General features: G+C 35.6%; 3 long non-coding RNA genes across 4 annotated transcripts; 2 read left to right on the top strand and 1 right to left on the bottom strand.

Annotated features, from left to right (window-relative positions):
- The first annotated feature begins 7,996 nt into the window (after nt 1-7,996).
- Nucleotides 7,997-9,859, top strand: LOC149611311 (uncharacterized). 2 transcript variants are annotated; one of them, XR_016376420.1, is made up of 3 exons: nt 7,997-8,537; nt 8,752-9,289; nt 9,359-9,859. It is a non-coding gene; the product is annotated as an uncharacterized LOC149611311 (long non-coding RNA). The 2 variants fall into 2 exon arrangements; XR_016376419.1 differs by having other exon boundaries at nt 7,999-9,074; nt 9,130-9,289; nt 9,359-9,855.
- A 2,009-nt stretch (nt 9,860-11,868) lies between these two features.
- LOC149611310 (uncharacterized) lies at nt 11,869-13,486 on the top strand. Its single transcript, XR_016376398.1, has 2 exons — nt 11,869-12,544; nt 12,619-13,486. It is a non-coding gene; the product is annotated as an uncharacterized LOC149611310 (long non-coding RNA).
- LOC149611309 (uncharacterized) lies at nt 13,393-14,547 on the bottom strand. The gene is made up of 4 exons (XR_016376399.1): nt 14,480-14,547; nt 14,249-14,388; nt 14,117-14,166; nt 13,393-14,052 (listed from the first exon to the last, which is right to left on the bottom strand). It is a non-coding gene; the product is annotated as an uncharacterized LOC149611309 (long non-coding RNA).
- Nucleotides 14,548-15,444: the final 897 nt, after the last annotated feature.

Raw genomic sequence — 15,444 nt, 5'->3', positions numbered from 1 at the left:
TGAAAAGAGTCTCAGATTAACTTAAAATTTTAACATTAACAATAAAATTTTGGAAAAACAAATGTTTTAGGTTAACCCGGTAAATTTTGTACATATGTGAATACCGATTTCTTGAAGTCTGCAGTCGTTAGGCTGGCCTTAATATTATTGGGAACTTCGACTTATTTTACAAAGCTTAATGGTACTTTTTCCATTATCGTTGTAGTAGTTAGTATCGCTTGCACGAGTGTCATAGTGATGAGCATCGTCTAGTTTGATAAATAGAGATAGGATGTATTCAGGGGCTTTTCGGGCGTTTACGTTGAACATGAAAAGAAGAACTGACAGACCATGTATTTGGTTTAGCGTCATCTAATTTAGATTTCTCTTAACGCCGCGGCGGAGTGACGCTTAGAGACTTTGCATACCAGCCGTGCTCCATGGTATGGAAAATTTGTAGTTTATCTAAGGTTCTCTTGCTGACTGCAGGGCCGAATAGTATGATACCATATGTCAGAATTGGGAGTATAAGAGTTTTATAGAGCGTGTTAAGGGTTTGAATTGGGAGGTGCTTCTGTAAGGGTCGTATGAGCCACATTCTTTGTCGTGATTTCTTTATTTTCTGGTCAATATGCAGGTTCCAGTTAAGTGTATTGTTAATGTGGAAGCCTAGGTATGTGAACGATGTCACTAGTTCTATATTAAGTGAACCGAGGGTGTGGAAGCCATAGTCAATATCTTTAAGACTAGGGTTTAAGATCATTAATTTTGTCTTTTTCTCATTCAGCGTTAGCTTTCGGGAGACGAGCTTCTTTTGTAGCTCCCTAACATCTTTATCTAGGTTTCGGATTAGGTTTGTTAAGATCGACGACGAATCCAATATGACATTGTCATCTGCGTACTCATGAGCTGTTGCATGTGAGAGGAATTGGTGGATGTCACTAGTGTAGACATTGAATAACTGTGGTTCCAGAAAGCTACCTTGTGGGACACCACTCGAGATTGGTGCCCTTGATGAGATTGTTTCGCCTACAGAGACACACTGTGTCCTGTCCGAAAGGTATGACCTGAACCATCTATAGCTTTGCCCTCTGATGCCATAGCTTTTCAAGAGTTTTGGTAGGATTTCATGCTCAGCTCTGTCGAACGCTTTTGAGAGGTCGACGAAGACAATGCCTACAAAGTGTCCTTACCAGAGCCGGTTAATGGATGTTTCAATTAGATCCGCTGCGCAAGTTACGGTAGAGTGACCAGCACGGAAGCCGGATTGTCTCTCGTAAATAATGTTGTTTTGTAAAAGGTATTCGTAAAGTTGATCATAAACAACACGTTCGATTATTTTTGAGAGGCAGGATAGCATTGTTATTGGGCGAAGATTGCTTGGTTCTGTTCTTCCGTTTAATTTTGGCACTGGAATGACTTTCCGTTCCCTCCATTTTTTAGGAAATATTCTTGTTTTCAGAGAGAGAGAGGTTTACGATATTCGTGATGGTAAAGCAAATGATGTAGTGCTAGCGATAGGCTAACTAGTCCAGTCGCTTTAGTTGTATTTAAGTTCGTAATCAGTTTTAATACTGTGGCCTCATTAACTGAAACAAAGTTAAAACTTCCCGACGTAGCTTCTAGGAGATTGAGATCTGTTACAGCAGGTATTTGTTCGTTGAGTGAAGCGTAGTATTTATTGAGTTCCTCTACAATCTCAGTTTCGTAGGTAAACACTTGTCCGTTTATCGTTAGGTGGGAGATTTTAAATTTAGCACGCTTCAAGTGTGGTTTAAGGGGTATTATCCCATTGGACCGAATCCCATTCGACCGAAACCGCTTTTTGGTTTTTTTATGGAGAATATATTTAAATTTCCAGCCCAATGGCGGGTTTCTGCTGAATGGGAATTTATTTGAAAGAATTAGTTAATTAAATGTCTGTGAGGATTTCGAATCACCGCAGCAGCATGGTAGAATATCAAGCTTTTAATTCAGAGGCTCGGGTTCAAACCCAGAGATGGAAATTGTAAGTTAGGTTAGGTTAGGCTAATAATATTTTATAAATCATTTAACTATTCTACGCCTTTTCTAAAATATTTATGTTTAGCTTCATTGACTTCTCAAATAATATGCCTTTTCCAAAACATAACTGTTATGTTTGGTTTGGTTAAGTTAGGTTAGTAATATTTTATAAATCATTTAACAATGTTACGCCTTTTCCAAAATATTGATGTTTTATACCTTCATTGACTTTTCAAATAATATGCCTTTTTCAAAACTTTACTGTTATGTTAGGTTAGGTTTGGGTTCGTTATGTTAGGTTAGTAATATTTTACAAATCATTTTACTATGGTACGCCTTTTCCGAAATGTTCATGTTTGGCTTCATTGACTTCTCAAATAATATGCCTTTTCCAAAACATTACTGTTTGGTTAGGTTAGGTTAGGTTAGGTTAGGTTAGGTTAGGTTAGGTTAGGTTTGGTCAGGTTTGGTTAGGTTAGGTTTAGGTTAGGTTAGGTTAGGTTTGGTTTGGTCAGGTTTGGTTAGGTTTGGTTTGGTTTGGTGTGGTTTGGTTTGGTTTGGTTTGGTTTGGTGTGGTTTGGTTTGGTTTGGTTTGGTTAGGTTAGGGTTAGGTTTAGGTTAGGTTAGGTTTGGTTTGGTTTGGTTAGGTTAGGTTTGGTTTGGTTACTTCTATTATTCGAACCTTACAGGAGGGATTTCTACAATTATAGTAACTAGTTTTATCCTTTTTCTTATTCAATTGAAACAAGTAGCCATTATTAATGTAAAGAAAGCCGCCTTTATTAGCAATTCTCTCAGTTATCAATCACTCTTTAAGTTAAATTTTACATTTCAAACATCAATATATATATATATATACAACGAAAACTGTAGGGGGAAAAAAAAGCCTTAAAAAAAAGTGAAAACGTTTGCTTTTTAAATTTTGATATATATTTTCTCCAAACCGCACATTTGGGCTGTTTTCGGTTGAATGGGAAACGCGTTCGGTCGATTGGGATTCGGTCGAATGGGACACAAGCGTTTAAGGGTCTTTCACATGCTTGTGGGGGTCCATGAAGTATTCTTAACCTGGTGCGATAGGCATGTTCGTTTGGCACTATCAATCTTGTTTTTATAAGGTTTCGAAGTCTTTGGTATTCTTTCCGGTATATTACATTTTTCCGACTTTTTCTTAATAATAAATCTCGTTGATGCATGCAGTGCTTAATTTCACGTGTTAGCCATATAGGCGTGTTAAGTAACGCTCTCTTGTCTGGCTTAGGTGCATAGTAGTCCAAGCTTTGAAATATTGCGGTGTAAAGGCGTTGTAGTTCAGAATCTGGGCTATTGTTGATTCCCTCACTGTTAGCTAGGGTATCCTGTACCTCCTTTACATAGGCAACTGGGTCTAGATATTAAAAGTTCCTCACACTTCTGATTATCTTTGGTATGGACAAGGTTTTTCACGTCTCACGCATAGTACAATATCTTGGTCCGATAAGTCGTGAGGTATGACTATGGCTTTCATAATCCTAGATGGGTAGTTGGTATTGATGTGATCTATCTCAGTGCTTGTATTCATGGTTATTCTCGTGGCTTCATTAATTAACTGAGTTGATTCAACCATTATCTTTTGTACTGAGTTGGTTTTAGTAGATTTCTTAGCTGCAAGTAGGTCACAGTTAAAGCCACCAAGAATTAAGACTTCTGCGTCAATACTCGTCATTACATCAACTTGGTTTTTGAGTTTATCTACGGTATAAGCCATGTCTGCTACATTAGGTGTAATGTAGCATGTGCAAATGTACAGTGGTTTTGGGCTTGCTTCATAGAAAGTGATCCATAGGTTTTCAAGGATTGAGTGATCGTTACTGGTGAATATTGAGGTATCCATTAATGATATGCTTGAGTGTTCCTTATGATAGAAGCCTACGCCACCAGCATTTCCTACGGTACGGTCTTTCCTAATGAACTACTCAATAACATTTCCACAAACTGGAAAGTTAATTTCAAGTGCTTGTAGTTGTGATTGTACTTGTATTGCCTGATCCATGATTTAACTACTCAATTAAATTACTACTAATTGGAAAAATTTTTGCAATTGCTTGTACTTCTAATTGTATGGCCTGGTTTATGATTTCACTTCTCAAATACATTTCCATAAATTGGACAAATATTTACAAGTGCTTGTTCTTGTACTTGTATCCAGGTTCATGATTTAACTACTCAAATATATTGCCCTAAATTGGAAAAATATTTATAAGGGCTTTTGTTTGTACTTGTACTTGTATTGCCAGGTTCATGATTTAACTATTCAATTATATTACCTCAAATTGGAAAAATATTTACAAGTGCTTGTACTTGTATTGCCTGGTTCATGATTTCACTACTCAAATTAATTTCTATAAATTTGAAATATATTAGTGTATGTGCTTGTACTTGTATTGCCTGGTTCATGATTAAAAACTTCAAATAAATTACCAAAAATTAAAAGTATTTACAGGTGTTTGTACTTGTACTGCCTGGTTCATGCTTTAACTAGCCAAATTAATTACCACAAATTGGGACAAAATCTTCATATTCTATGCCCCCTAAAGTTTAACTTTCGTGAAAATAGAACAAAACATTCTCCTTAATGTATGAGATCAAAATGATGATGGATCGTTGATGGAAAATTGTTGATTCATGAATTAACTTCTCGATTTAATTACCAGAAATTGGGAAAATACGTTTTCAAATGCTTGTAATTGTACCTATATATCCTGGTTCATGATTTAACTACGCAATTAAATTACCCCTAATTGGAAAAAAATATTTACTTGTGCTTGTACTTGTATTACATGGTTCATAGTTTCACTACTCAAATAAATTTCCACAAATTTGAAAAATATTTTCAAGTATTTGTGTTTGTTCTTGTACTTGTATTGCCTGGTTCATGATTTAACTACTCAATTAAATTACCCCAAATTGGAAAAATATTTATAAGTGCTTGTTTCTGAACTTGTTTTTCTTTTTCCATTGGGTTTTTATGCTGTACCATAGGGTAGCTTTGAACTTCAGTTGTGAAATGCGCCTTTGCCGATGCTTTGGTTTCGTTCGGCTTTATAACTAAAAATGGCAAATTAGGCGTCTCCAGGCTCCGTCTACCAATGCTTCGTCGCGCAGGGAATGGTCATAGTATGGCAGCTATCCCCTTATCTACTTGACGGGGTCTTATGCAGCGCATATGCCATCACGACTGAGATTTTTACTGTGCTGCAATGAGTCGGACTGAAGAACTGACGTTATTAATTTGAGTTTTAGATATTATAATATGATGGCCATAATGGAAATCTTTACCGGCCGTTTTTTCCTCTTCAAAAGAGGCGGGTTTTCTCTCAATGAAAGTCTGATGGGTTTCAATGAATTGCGACAAAAGGCCAACCACATATATGCATGCAATAATGTGACATAATTTCTAAAAAGAAATATGTCAATAAAGATTCAATGCTTGATTATTAATTGTTGCCATATTTTGAATTAAGTTTCATTACTCGTAGCCTACTCATCCGATTGAATTTGGGGAAAACTTTTCATGTATGATTCAACCACAAGGAATCCGAAAATTGCGTATATAACCTCGAGTATTCAGCATTGTAAAAGCTGATAATATAGTCACTTCCGGTTTTCCCATGTAAGGTTGTCATTGGAAACTGTGAATAACGCACTTTATTTCAGGTAGCTAGCTTACATAGTGTTCGACATATCATAAAATATGTGGGTAAACTAAAACACGCAAACACTTTCTTAACACTCGGCTAATTCATACTTATCGTAGAATTGAAAATTTATTTCTAGTAGCGGTGGAAGGAATTTAGCAGAGTTTAAATTGGCCCGTAAATAATAATATTGGAAAGTGTACAAATCCATTGTTATTTTAACTTGATGTTCAGAGCGATTACTTCTGAATATTATTTATGTGTTTGCAATATTTTCTTTATTAACTCTCTAGAGAAACGTTTTGTTATCAATTGAGTGTAAACCTTCGATACAAATCGCGATCAAAGCAAATGTGCATCCGAGTCCCAATATGCATAGTGGAACGAAAAAACTCTTCAAATGTAGTTGAACAACTTCATTTTCAGCTGTCTTCAGAAAACATCTCTCTCCTGCCCAGAAGGCCTCTTCCAAGGATTTAAAGGTTACTCCACTTTCAAAAAGCTGGTAACAACTGTGAATAGAGAAATCTGCATTATTGTGTTCAAATGAAGTGTAATAATACGAGGTAGAACGAACCAGGTTCAAAAATTTAAGAGACTTTTACCATTTTTTAAATATATTGGCATAGGAAGAGTTGAATCCTCTTCGGATGGGAAAAGCCAACTTTGTCTTATATACGGACTTTGATAAACAGTATCTTCCTGGATTCTCAGTGCAAGAACTTAGCTGCTCAAAACCATCTTTAATTAAGAGTTCGGGCATGAAAAGGAACTGTTTTTCATTAAAGACTTCTTCTAAAGCCTTTTGGATGTCCAAATCACTAAATGGGATAATTCCTTTGCTCTTCACAGATAGTTCCCACAGCTTTCGAATATCAGAATCAGTCGTTCCCTATGTCAACGAAAAATGTAAATCGAAAACTCAAAATATTTTTTCTGATTTCATTATTAGTTCCTATAAATATAAAGTTTGCTATACATCAGTTAAAACGAAGTATTCTGAGAGAGCGGTAGCTCTCTTAGATAAGACTTCATACTGCCCTTAATGTATAAGGGTGGTTTTTTGATTGGATTGGACTTTTTTTGTATTACGTTTACTGTTTTGAAAATATACCCCAGAACTACAATTTGGGCCCTTAATGTGTGGTTAAAATTTCAAAAAGATCCATCCATTAGTTTTTTTTATAAAGAATAAAGTTGCTAAGGGTGGTTTTCATTTCCATAAAATTTTTCACACCTTTTTATGAAAAACAGGAATTTTTCCCATAGAAATAACATGGGAAAGTTCTTGAAAAGAACCGTCCGGTTAATTCGATGTTAGAAAAACTATACGTTTGTTAGTTTTGGGAACGGTCTTAAATGAAAGGTACAACATTTCTCATGGCGCTAAGCGATTTTCATGGAAAATAATTAAGTTTAAGTATTAATTTTGATAACATTTAGAACATAACTCGATTTGCGATTTTATATCATGGATACACTAATTTACTAGAAAATATCAGCGCGACCAAAATTGGCGTATTTTAACGTTTAGTTGCCTCATAATAATTTGAGAGTTTCTTCATAATGCTTTTTGGATGAAATGGCCTATAGAAAGCGGGATAAGACGGCTTTAATAATGCCGCACAGCCGCCGTGACGTTGGAACGGCGATAGTTTAAGTCGGCGACGCCATCAAAATACTAGAGTCTAAATCGTCGCCTTAAATAGCGTTTATGAACTTTGTGAAGCTTTTGGAAAGTAATTTGGTCTAATTTTAGTATTTTTGGTTGCTAAAACTTAATATTATTTAAATATAAAACGCTTAAGGTAAAAATTATCGTTAAATTTGTAAATTATTGTAAATTAATCTATTTCATTTCACTAAGCCTTGGTCAAAACAATTTCAGTAGCACGGTGCTTATTATTACCCAGGTTTCCTCATATCCTCTTCGTAATTATGCTATGATTTTATGCTTTGTTTATCTCTCCAACATGGGTAACAGTAGCGCTAGTTAATTCTGGATACCGTTATCTAATTTGCTCAAATCAGGGTAAAAAACAATGTAGTCGTGTTCTTTAGTACACATGTGCTTTTATCCGAATACCGCTATTTCCATATCTCCATTGTATTAATTAAAAAATGGCATTTCTACCCAAATAATTGAAATATTTAATTAGGTAATACTTTATGGAAGGCCACGCTTACTACAGAACAACCAACGTAACGTCTTTGTTTACATTGTAAACTATTAAACACAAGAAATAGCACTGCCTTTAACGGTGATTTTCCAATGAAATTCTACAGGGCCGGTAGGCCCTTGTAGATATGACATGACACCCTTCTGTAATGTTAAAGAAAAATTCACACCTTTTAGGGTTAGCGTCCCATAGAAAAAGCATTAAAATTTTTTCGGTTTTTTAACGAAATGGTCATAGGTCATACGGGAAAAGTATAGCGAAGTTAGTTTTCGGAATACTTCTAAATTAACAAGCATTTATTAAATGGGAAACTTACGTGTTTCGATTTTTAATTAATGAATTCTAATTTTTGTAATTTAACTAATTAAGATAGTACGTCAAAAAATTACTTTTGGGCCAGAAGTCAGCCTAACCTTATAGCGCGCTTAAACCATGCTTAAACCTAATGCTTCATTTTGTTCTCGTTGACAACTAGAAGGGCCTAGATTTGTGGGTGCTAACAAGTTACGTTGACAAATTTCAAATGTTGGCTTTCTTGCTGATTTTTACTAATTTCTTAGCAGTAGACGCTAACAAATTACTTTGGTATTTCATCCGAGCTTGAGCACCTTTATATGTATTTTCTAATTAACTGTAGCACCCTTAATAAGAAATACGTCGTTATCAGGTCGAATTTTCGTCTAGAAAAGTAATTCAGGTAAATAATTACAGTTAATAGAGGTTTTTATATCATTTAAAGTAAGCTTTTCGACGTTGTTTACGGCCAAGGCTTAAGTTGTATAGACTAATGACACCCCAAGTTATTTCCCCATAGAGCTTAATACAGTCGAAGGCAGAGGGCTGCCATTACCCTATTTTAGTTACTCTATGTAATTATAGTCTCATATAGTGTCTTTCCTCTTTCTTTGAAGATTATTAAAAAGGCTGATTTCCGGCTCTCATTTGTTTTGGAATCCTGTATACGTATAGTCTGCTCAATTTTATGCTAGAAACCGGGTTTAGCCTAGGTTGTTTATTATGCTGTATTTACCGTGTGCGCTTCCAATATGATGTAAAAAATGGCATACCTATTCAAATTATTAACGTGTTGAAGTAAAGATAGTTCTTTTCACCCTGTGAAACTTTCGAGAACTTCAAAATACTACTGGAAAGGTGACAAAATGTGTGTTTACCCTGCGGCAGTAAAAGACTGGTACTTTGCGTTAGCGCAGTTGGTTCAACATTCCCATATGAGGTTAACATAAATATAAGTAACAGTGGTGTTAGTTTGTAACCGATTCACTTAACAGGGTCGTTATGTAATTTAATTAGTCAAATAATTTCCAAGTTTACATCAGCGTTAAATTTTACCAACGTCACCTCAGGGGATACAGAGGATTACGTTGTTTGCTAGTTCCACACTCCACATTGCCGTTTGTTAATTCGTCTAAATTGCTATGAATTGTTTAGGTACTTGATTAATTACTAGTATTCAAGCCAAACTATAGAATCACATCATTTAATTAACATATTTTATAGATGCTCTTTATGTTACTGAAATTTAGCACAGAATATGATAAAAATTGAATGCAACGAGTCGGAAATAATATTATTTACTCAGACTAATTTTATAAGCTAAATCAACGCAACGATGGTGTTTCACCGTATCAAAAATTCATCAACGCCGGATATCTACGGAAAAACTGCAAGAAAGTTCTCACTGTACCAAAAATTCAACAACGGAAATCTACGGAAAAATTGCAACAAAGTTCATTAAGTTTTGAACATGGCAGTGCTGTTTACATTAGCGCAGTTCTTTCAACGTTACCATTTAAGATACGAAGGGATTAAGCAAGGAAAAAAAACGGCTCATTTTTGAAATAACTATTTTATTTGAAAAAAATTAAATATAATTTGAGAAAGAATTTGGTATTTAAAAAATTTATAATTAGAAAAATATTGTAATTAGGAAAAAAAATGTATTTACAATTTAGGAAAAGAAATTTATAATATTAATAAAATAAATAATAAAAAAAAATCATTCATTAAAAAAAAACACACTTGAAATAAAAAATTAAATGTAATATTTAAAAAAAAAATTCTTAATCTTGTTTTTTTTTTCAATCCTGTAAGGAAATGGTTTAAAATTATGATTTTAAATTATAATGATGAAGGGACCTGGGTCCAATTCTTTAAATATTTTAGCTCGTTACAACAATTGAAAATTATTCCTTAAAGGGTTAATGTCAATGTCGCGAGTCAGCAGGCAATTTTATGACAGATATAAATAGCTGCAAGTTTTATTGTGTGAGATAGACGCTCGCCCTTTAGTCAATTATGACATGCAAAATATTTTTGAAGAACTGCAACCGCGCAGAAGAGTAAGCAGGAAACCGGCTATACAGGGTGTACCAAAAAGGGTGGTAGTACACCCAGACTACAGTTGGCTCTATTGGCGATTTAAAGTCGAAGATGCTTTATGACATTTTTGACACCGTTTATGACTGAATTAAATAAATGCTAATTTATATTTAATTAAGGGGTCGTCTGTGAAAATCTTAAATTATCATTTTTAAAAGGTGACCTGGACAGCAAAATCTCATAGAATAATTTCGACTCTAAATTGGATCTAAAGGAAAAGAACCGACTTTTGTTCGGTCCTACCACCCTTTTCGGAACATACAACTTACAACTTGATTGCAGCATCAAGCTCCTCCATCGACATGTCTTCTTCTTCCTCCTCTTCGACACGTTTTGGCGATGTTCGCCCATCATCAGCGCCTTGAGGTTGGGCCGTCTGCTCCCCAGCGCTTTGAGGCGAGTTGATCATCACTAAGGCGCCTTGGGGAGGGACAGGCCCAACCTCCGCCAACGAATTTTGTTGGGCTCCTTGGTCCCCTTCAACCAAAATTGAATAATACTTTGTAAATTTTCACTTTTAAGTATTAAATGAGTTTTATACCACGAACGCGGCTCCACCAGTCGCGCATCCGCAACACTCCGGCACCGTGAGGCGGGGTAGGCACCACTACGGCGCCTTGGGGAGGGACTGGCCCAACCCCCGCCATCGAATTTTGTGGGCCTCCTTGGTCTCCTATTACCAAAATTGAATAATACTTTGTACATTTTCACTTCTAAGTATTAAATGAGTTTTATACCACGAACGCGGCTCCAGCAGTCGCGCATTAAATGGCCGTAGCGGCCACAATTATTGCACCGCCGGCCCCTGGCGTTACGGCCTCCACCACCGTTAACCCGGCCTCCGCCACGTCCACGGCCCCTAAAACTGTGGCCCCCTCTTGGGGCAACAGCCCCGCGCCCTCTTAAGGCAAAAGCCCCGCGCCCTCTTGGGGCAAAAGCCCCGCGTCCTCTTGGGACAACAGCCCCGCGTCCTCTTGGGACAACAGCCCCACGTCCTCTTCGGGCAACAGCCCCATATCCTCTGGGGGCAAAAGCCCCAGCTATAGCATTTGCCATCCCATCTCCCACTCCGTTTATGTTTACCGTAACATTACAGTTTTCCGCTATGTTGAAAAGGCGGTCCATTTTCTTAACTAGATTTTGAAATAAAGACCCTTATTATTATGGTGCTAATCTTTCTTTCACTTACGGACTATTTTCATATTAATTGTAGGCCTAGCTGATTTTAAGAGTGAAATATATTAAAGGGATTGAAAATCAGGCCGGAGAAATGTGGTGAAATGTAATTATTATTTCTTGAATTAATCGAACTAAGTTTCTTGAAAACACGTTTATCTTAATTACGGGGCTGTACTGTACTTTTAAAACTTTTTTCACCATTAGCCAACCGGCAAGTACTGCCTGCTTTCTACTACCCCTAAGCCTTAGCTGCTGCCATGAAAGAAGGCAAAGATCATTAACCGAGGCTTAACCTAAATATTTTGAAAAAGACGTTTTAAAAAAATTTCAAAGTGAAATTATAACCCATAAGTGCTCTAAAGGCTGCTAAATAAGTAATTAATCACAAAATAAACCTAAGTTTTAATAAATTTTCCATTTATATTCATATTCTATGGTAGTAAGTTTAAAAATAAATCCGCTTACTTTGTAACGTCTCGTTGTTTGAAAATTGTAAGTGCGTTCAGCAACCACTACCAAGTTCTCGGTTTAGTACCAGATTGCAATCTTTCTACGTAACCGGTAACCTAAAGCGCTTTTATGGTGGACGTAGCTAAACGCAGCGAATAAAACCGGGGAATACGGTAAATTTACTTTCTTCATTAATATAGCTTTTCCAGTGGTTTAAAAACAAAAATATAAGATAATTGAAAGAACAACAATTACAGACAGGTTTACAATATTTCTTTATTTATATGGCAGGAAACAATCACTACTACATAATTTTAAAAGCGGCGGTATAGGAAGTTTGTTCTGTCTAAAGCGACATCTCGAGGAAAAGGTGTTCAAAACATATGTTTACCTGATCTCTTAGAAGGAATAAAGAGTATAATTTCGGCATGATTGTTATTTTAAAAATGATTTCTAAAACTCTATTTGTAACGTTAATCTTGAGCTTAATATAAAGTTTAGTCGGTTTGAGTATTTTCAAAACTAAATTACCTGTTGCGACTTGCGAGTAATAAGCATCTCTTCAGAATCTATTTACAATGCCATATAATAAACGATGCGTGGTTCTTGGATGTTCAAGTTGTAGTGACAATCTAGCCCAAGACGGTTCCTACAGTTTACATTTATTTCCGAAAGGTACTGTAAACCTTAACAAAAAGTGCCCTTTTGGGCGACTGGGGTATTTGGCTAAGTTTTTTTTCAATGTAAAGGTAACGATGATCTAATTAAAATGTGGATTTTGGCTACAAATCGCGGTAAAGAGTGGAGACCGAACAAAGTGTCCGTTATTTGTTCAAAACATTTTTGTCAAGATGATGTTATCGTTACTAAAGGGAAAAAAAGGATGTTACTGAAACCACACTCAATACCAATTCATGGAACAAGTTTAGATAAAGACCTTCTAGGAAGCTCAAATTCTAAACTTTTACTAACAGTACATGAAGATATAAATTTACTACATGCTCAAGCTTTTGATGATAATGAAACAGCAATCCAATCAAAACCAACTGGAGGTAACGTTGCGCTTGTAGGTACAGTTCTGCCACCATGTAAAGAAGGAATAAGTATTGCAACAAGAAAATTTGGCACTAAATGTAAAGCTACGCAAACTGTTATTACAATGGCTACGAAAGGTACTCAGACACTAAACTTAAATAATGTTTGGTTTCAATCGAAAGACATTTTTGGAGTATTGCTGCTAGAAACGTAAGATGCCAGAGACATTTGTTGTGTTATCTAATGTTTCAAGTCCAGAAAAGGTGAAGAATGAAATTTAAATTTCTTCCAAGCTTTCCGTCAATCGCAAACAACATGCAATAGAAGTTGAAGATTATCAGGCTAGAAATGTAGAAAGCGACTAAATGCAAGAGTAATTTTTACTAAACATTATGTCATTAAAAAATGAATGACTATAGAATTGCATCAAAATGAATGTTTACCTAATTTTTACAAATTTAAGTAACTTCAATACCGCTTTTGAAAAGTTAGCCTCACTTATTTTTTCTTTATTTAATCCTTTTTTGTGATTTCGTTCTGTGTACATTATTTCAAATAAACATCAAAATTATTGAGATGATATTTTCCGCAATCATGTCAATTATTTCCTGGTCTATTGCTAAAATTTTCATATTTCTTTAAATGAAATATTATTATCATAACAGATTTAAAAAAAGCAAACTCATTATTTCTTCATTAATAGACTTCCATGCTTTTAACGGAAAAATATAAGAAATAAACTTCCGTGCTTTTAACGGAAAAATATAAGAACAAATATTTTTTTCTCAAATAAAAACTTGATTACATAAAATAATCACAACCACATAATAATTTTAAAAGTTGCAGAATATAGCGAGTTCGTGCTGTTTCAAGTGATAGTAATTTTCACCTTCTGATTTAATCAAAGAGGCTAAAAAAAGGAGTAGAAGGCTTGACTGAAGTGTTCTGGGCGGCTTTGAAATATTCACTCTGAACTTCCTGTGTGTTCCTAAAATGTTTTGCCAAAGCTGCTAGTTCAACTCCCGTTCTTATTACCTTCTTTGATTTAATAAAGTTTGAATTCCATTTGCTAAGTATATATAATATAAGGGTTTGTCAATTTCAGTATTTTCTTCATTAAACTCCCTTTTGCATACAGTCATGCCTCTCTGCAAGGAAGGCAGTATTGAAACGAGAAATATGTCAGTAAACGTAAAGCTCAATTCCACTTACAATTTTCCAACTTCTTCAGATTGCACATTCCACACGAGTTTTCTTCCAAACTATTTAAACGTACGTTTTATGTTTCAATCAAACTCAAATTTCTATCCTAGTCAATTTGGGTCTTAACCATTTTAACAATACCTTCAAACTCCATCTTTCTACCCAAATCCAATGGTGTATTGGCATTTTTGCTAACCACTTTTTACTGTAATCCACACCTTTGGACAAACATGGATCGTTGGTATGGTTTGAAAGTCGTATGATGGATTTAATGTGCGCCCCTTTTCAATCAAAGCAACAGTTACATTATATTGGCCTTTATTATTACTGATTAATGATGTGAAGCTCTTCTGAGCTTTTCGCATAAGTTACCTAATTTTAAATCAGGGCATTTCGTTGTGGATGTTGAAGTTTACACCACAATTAACGTTCAAGGATATTATCAAAGTTTTTTTTTTTTTTTTTGTTCCGTGTTTATTGACGAGCTAGGGCGTGGAACGCCTTACAGCTCCAGGAGCGAAATAAGCAATATAACAATAGAATAATAATGTACAAAATATACAAAATATACAAATTGACTGGGATAAAAAATAAAAATACAATGAGATTTACTACACTTGAAGGAATTTTTTAAGCCCTACTTTAAAAGGAGGAAGGGACGTCAGGGAGACCAAATCAGGTGGTAAAGAGTTCCAGAGAGGAATGGTTCGTCGAAAAAAGGAGTTTTTTAATTGGTTTTTGCGGGAAGGGGGGAGAAATAGTTTAAGGTTATGGCCTCGAGTGGCATGATGGTTTGGGGCTTGTTTAAAAAACTTTTGACCATTGGTGTGGACTATACGAAAAAGGGAAACAAGGTCTAGATAAGTGCGCCGCGCAGACAGGGACGACCAACCCAAGGAATTTAGTCTATCAGTACGAGGGAGGTGACGAAGGTGAATAGGTATTTTCGACGCACGACCTTGAACATTGTCGAGTAATTTAGTGTCAGAGACCTGATAGGGGTTCCAAATTTGGCTACCAAATTCTAATATGGGAAGGACATAACAGTTGAAGAGACGGGTCATTAAGGTATTAGGGATATTTGGAAAGTTGGCTTTAATTGTGGCAAGGAGACCGTTTGCACGACTACAAGTTTTCTTGATGTGGGCATGAAAAGAAAGATTATGCGAAATTTGTATACCTAAATCACGACACTCATTAACGCGGCGGATATTTTGGCCACCTAGGAAATAAGGGGACGGAATATCAGTTTTAACCTCAGAACGTTGAATAGATAAAAGCAACGACTTTTGCCCATTAAAGGACAGACCATTCGTCTTTGACCAAGCCTCAAGTCG

Source organism: Phalangium opilio, unplaced genomic scaffold (assembly GCF_054372755.1).
Source record: "Phalangium opilio isolate 3A_F unplaced genomic scaffold, DU_Popi_V2 ptg000246l_1, whole genome shotgun sequence".
In the NCBI taxonomy this organism is placed as follows: domain Eukaryota; kingdom Metazoa; phylum Arthropoda; class Arachnida; order Opiliones; family Phalangiidae; genus Phalangium; species Phalangium opilio.
The sequence above is the reverse complement of the archived record's forward strand: the minus strand, read 5'-3'. Positions and strand labels throughout refer to the sequence as shown.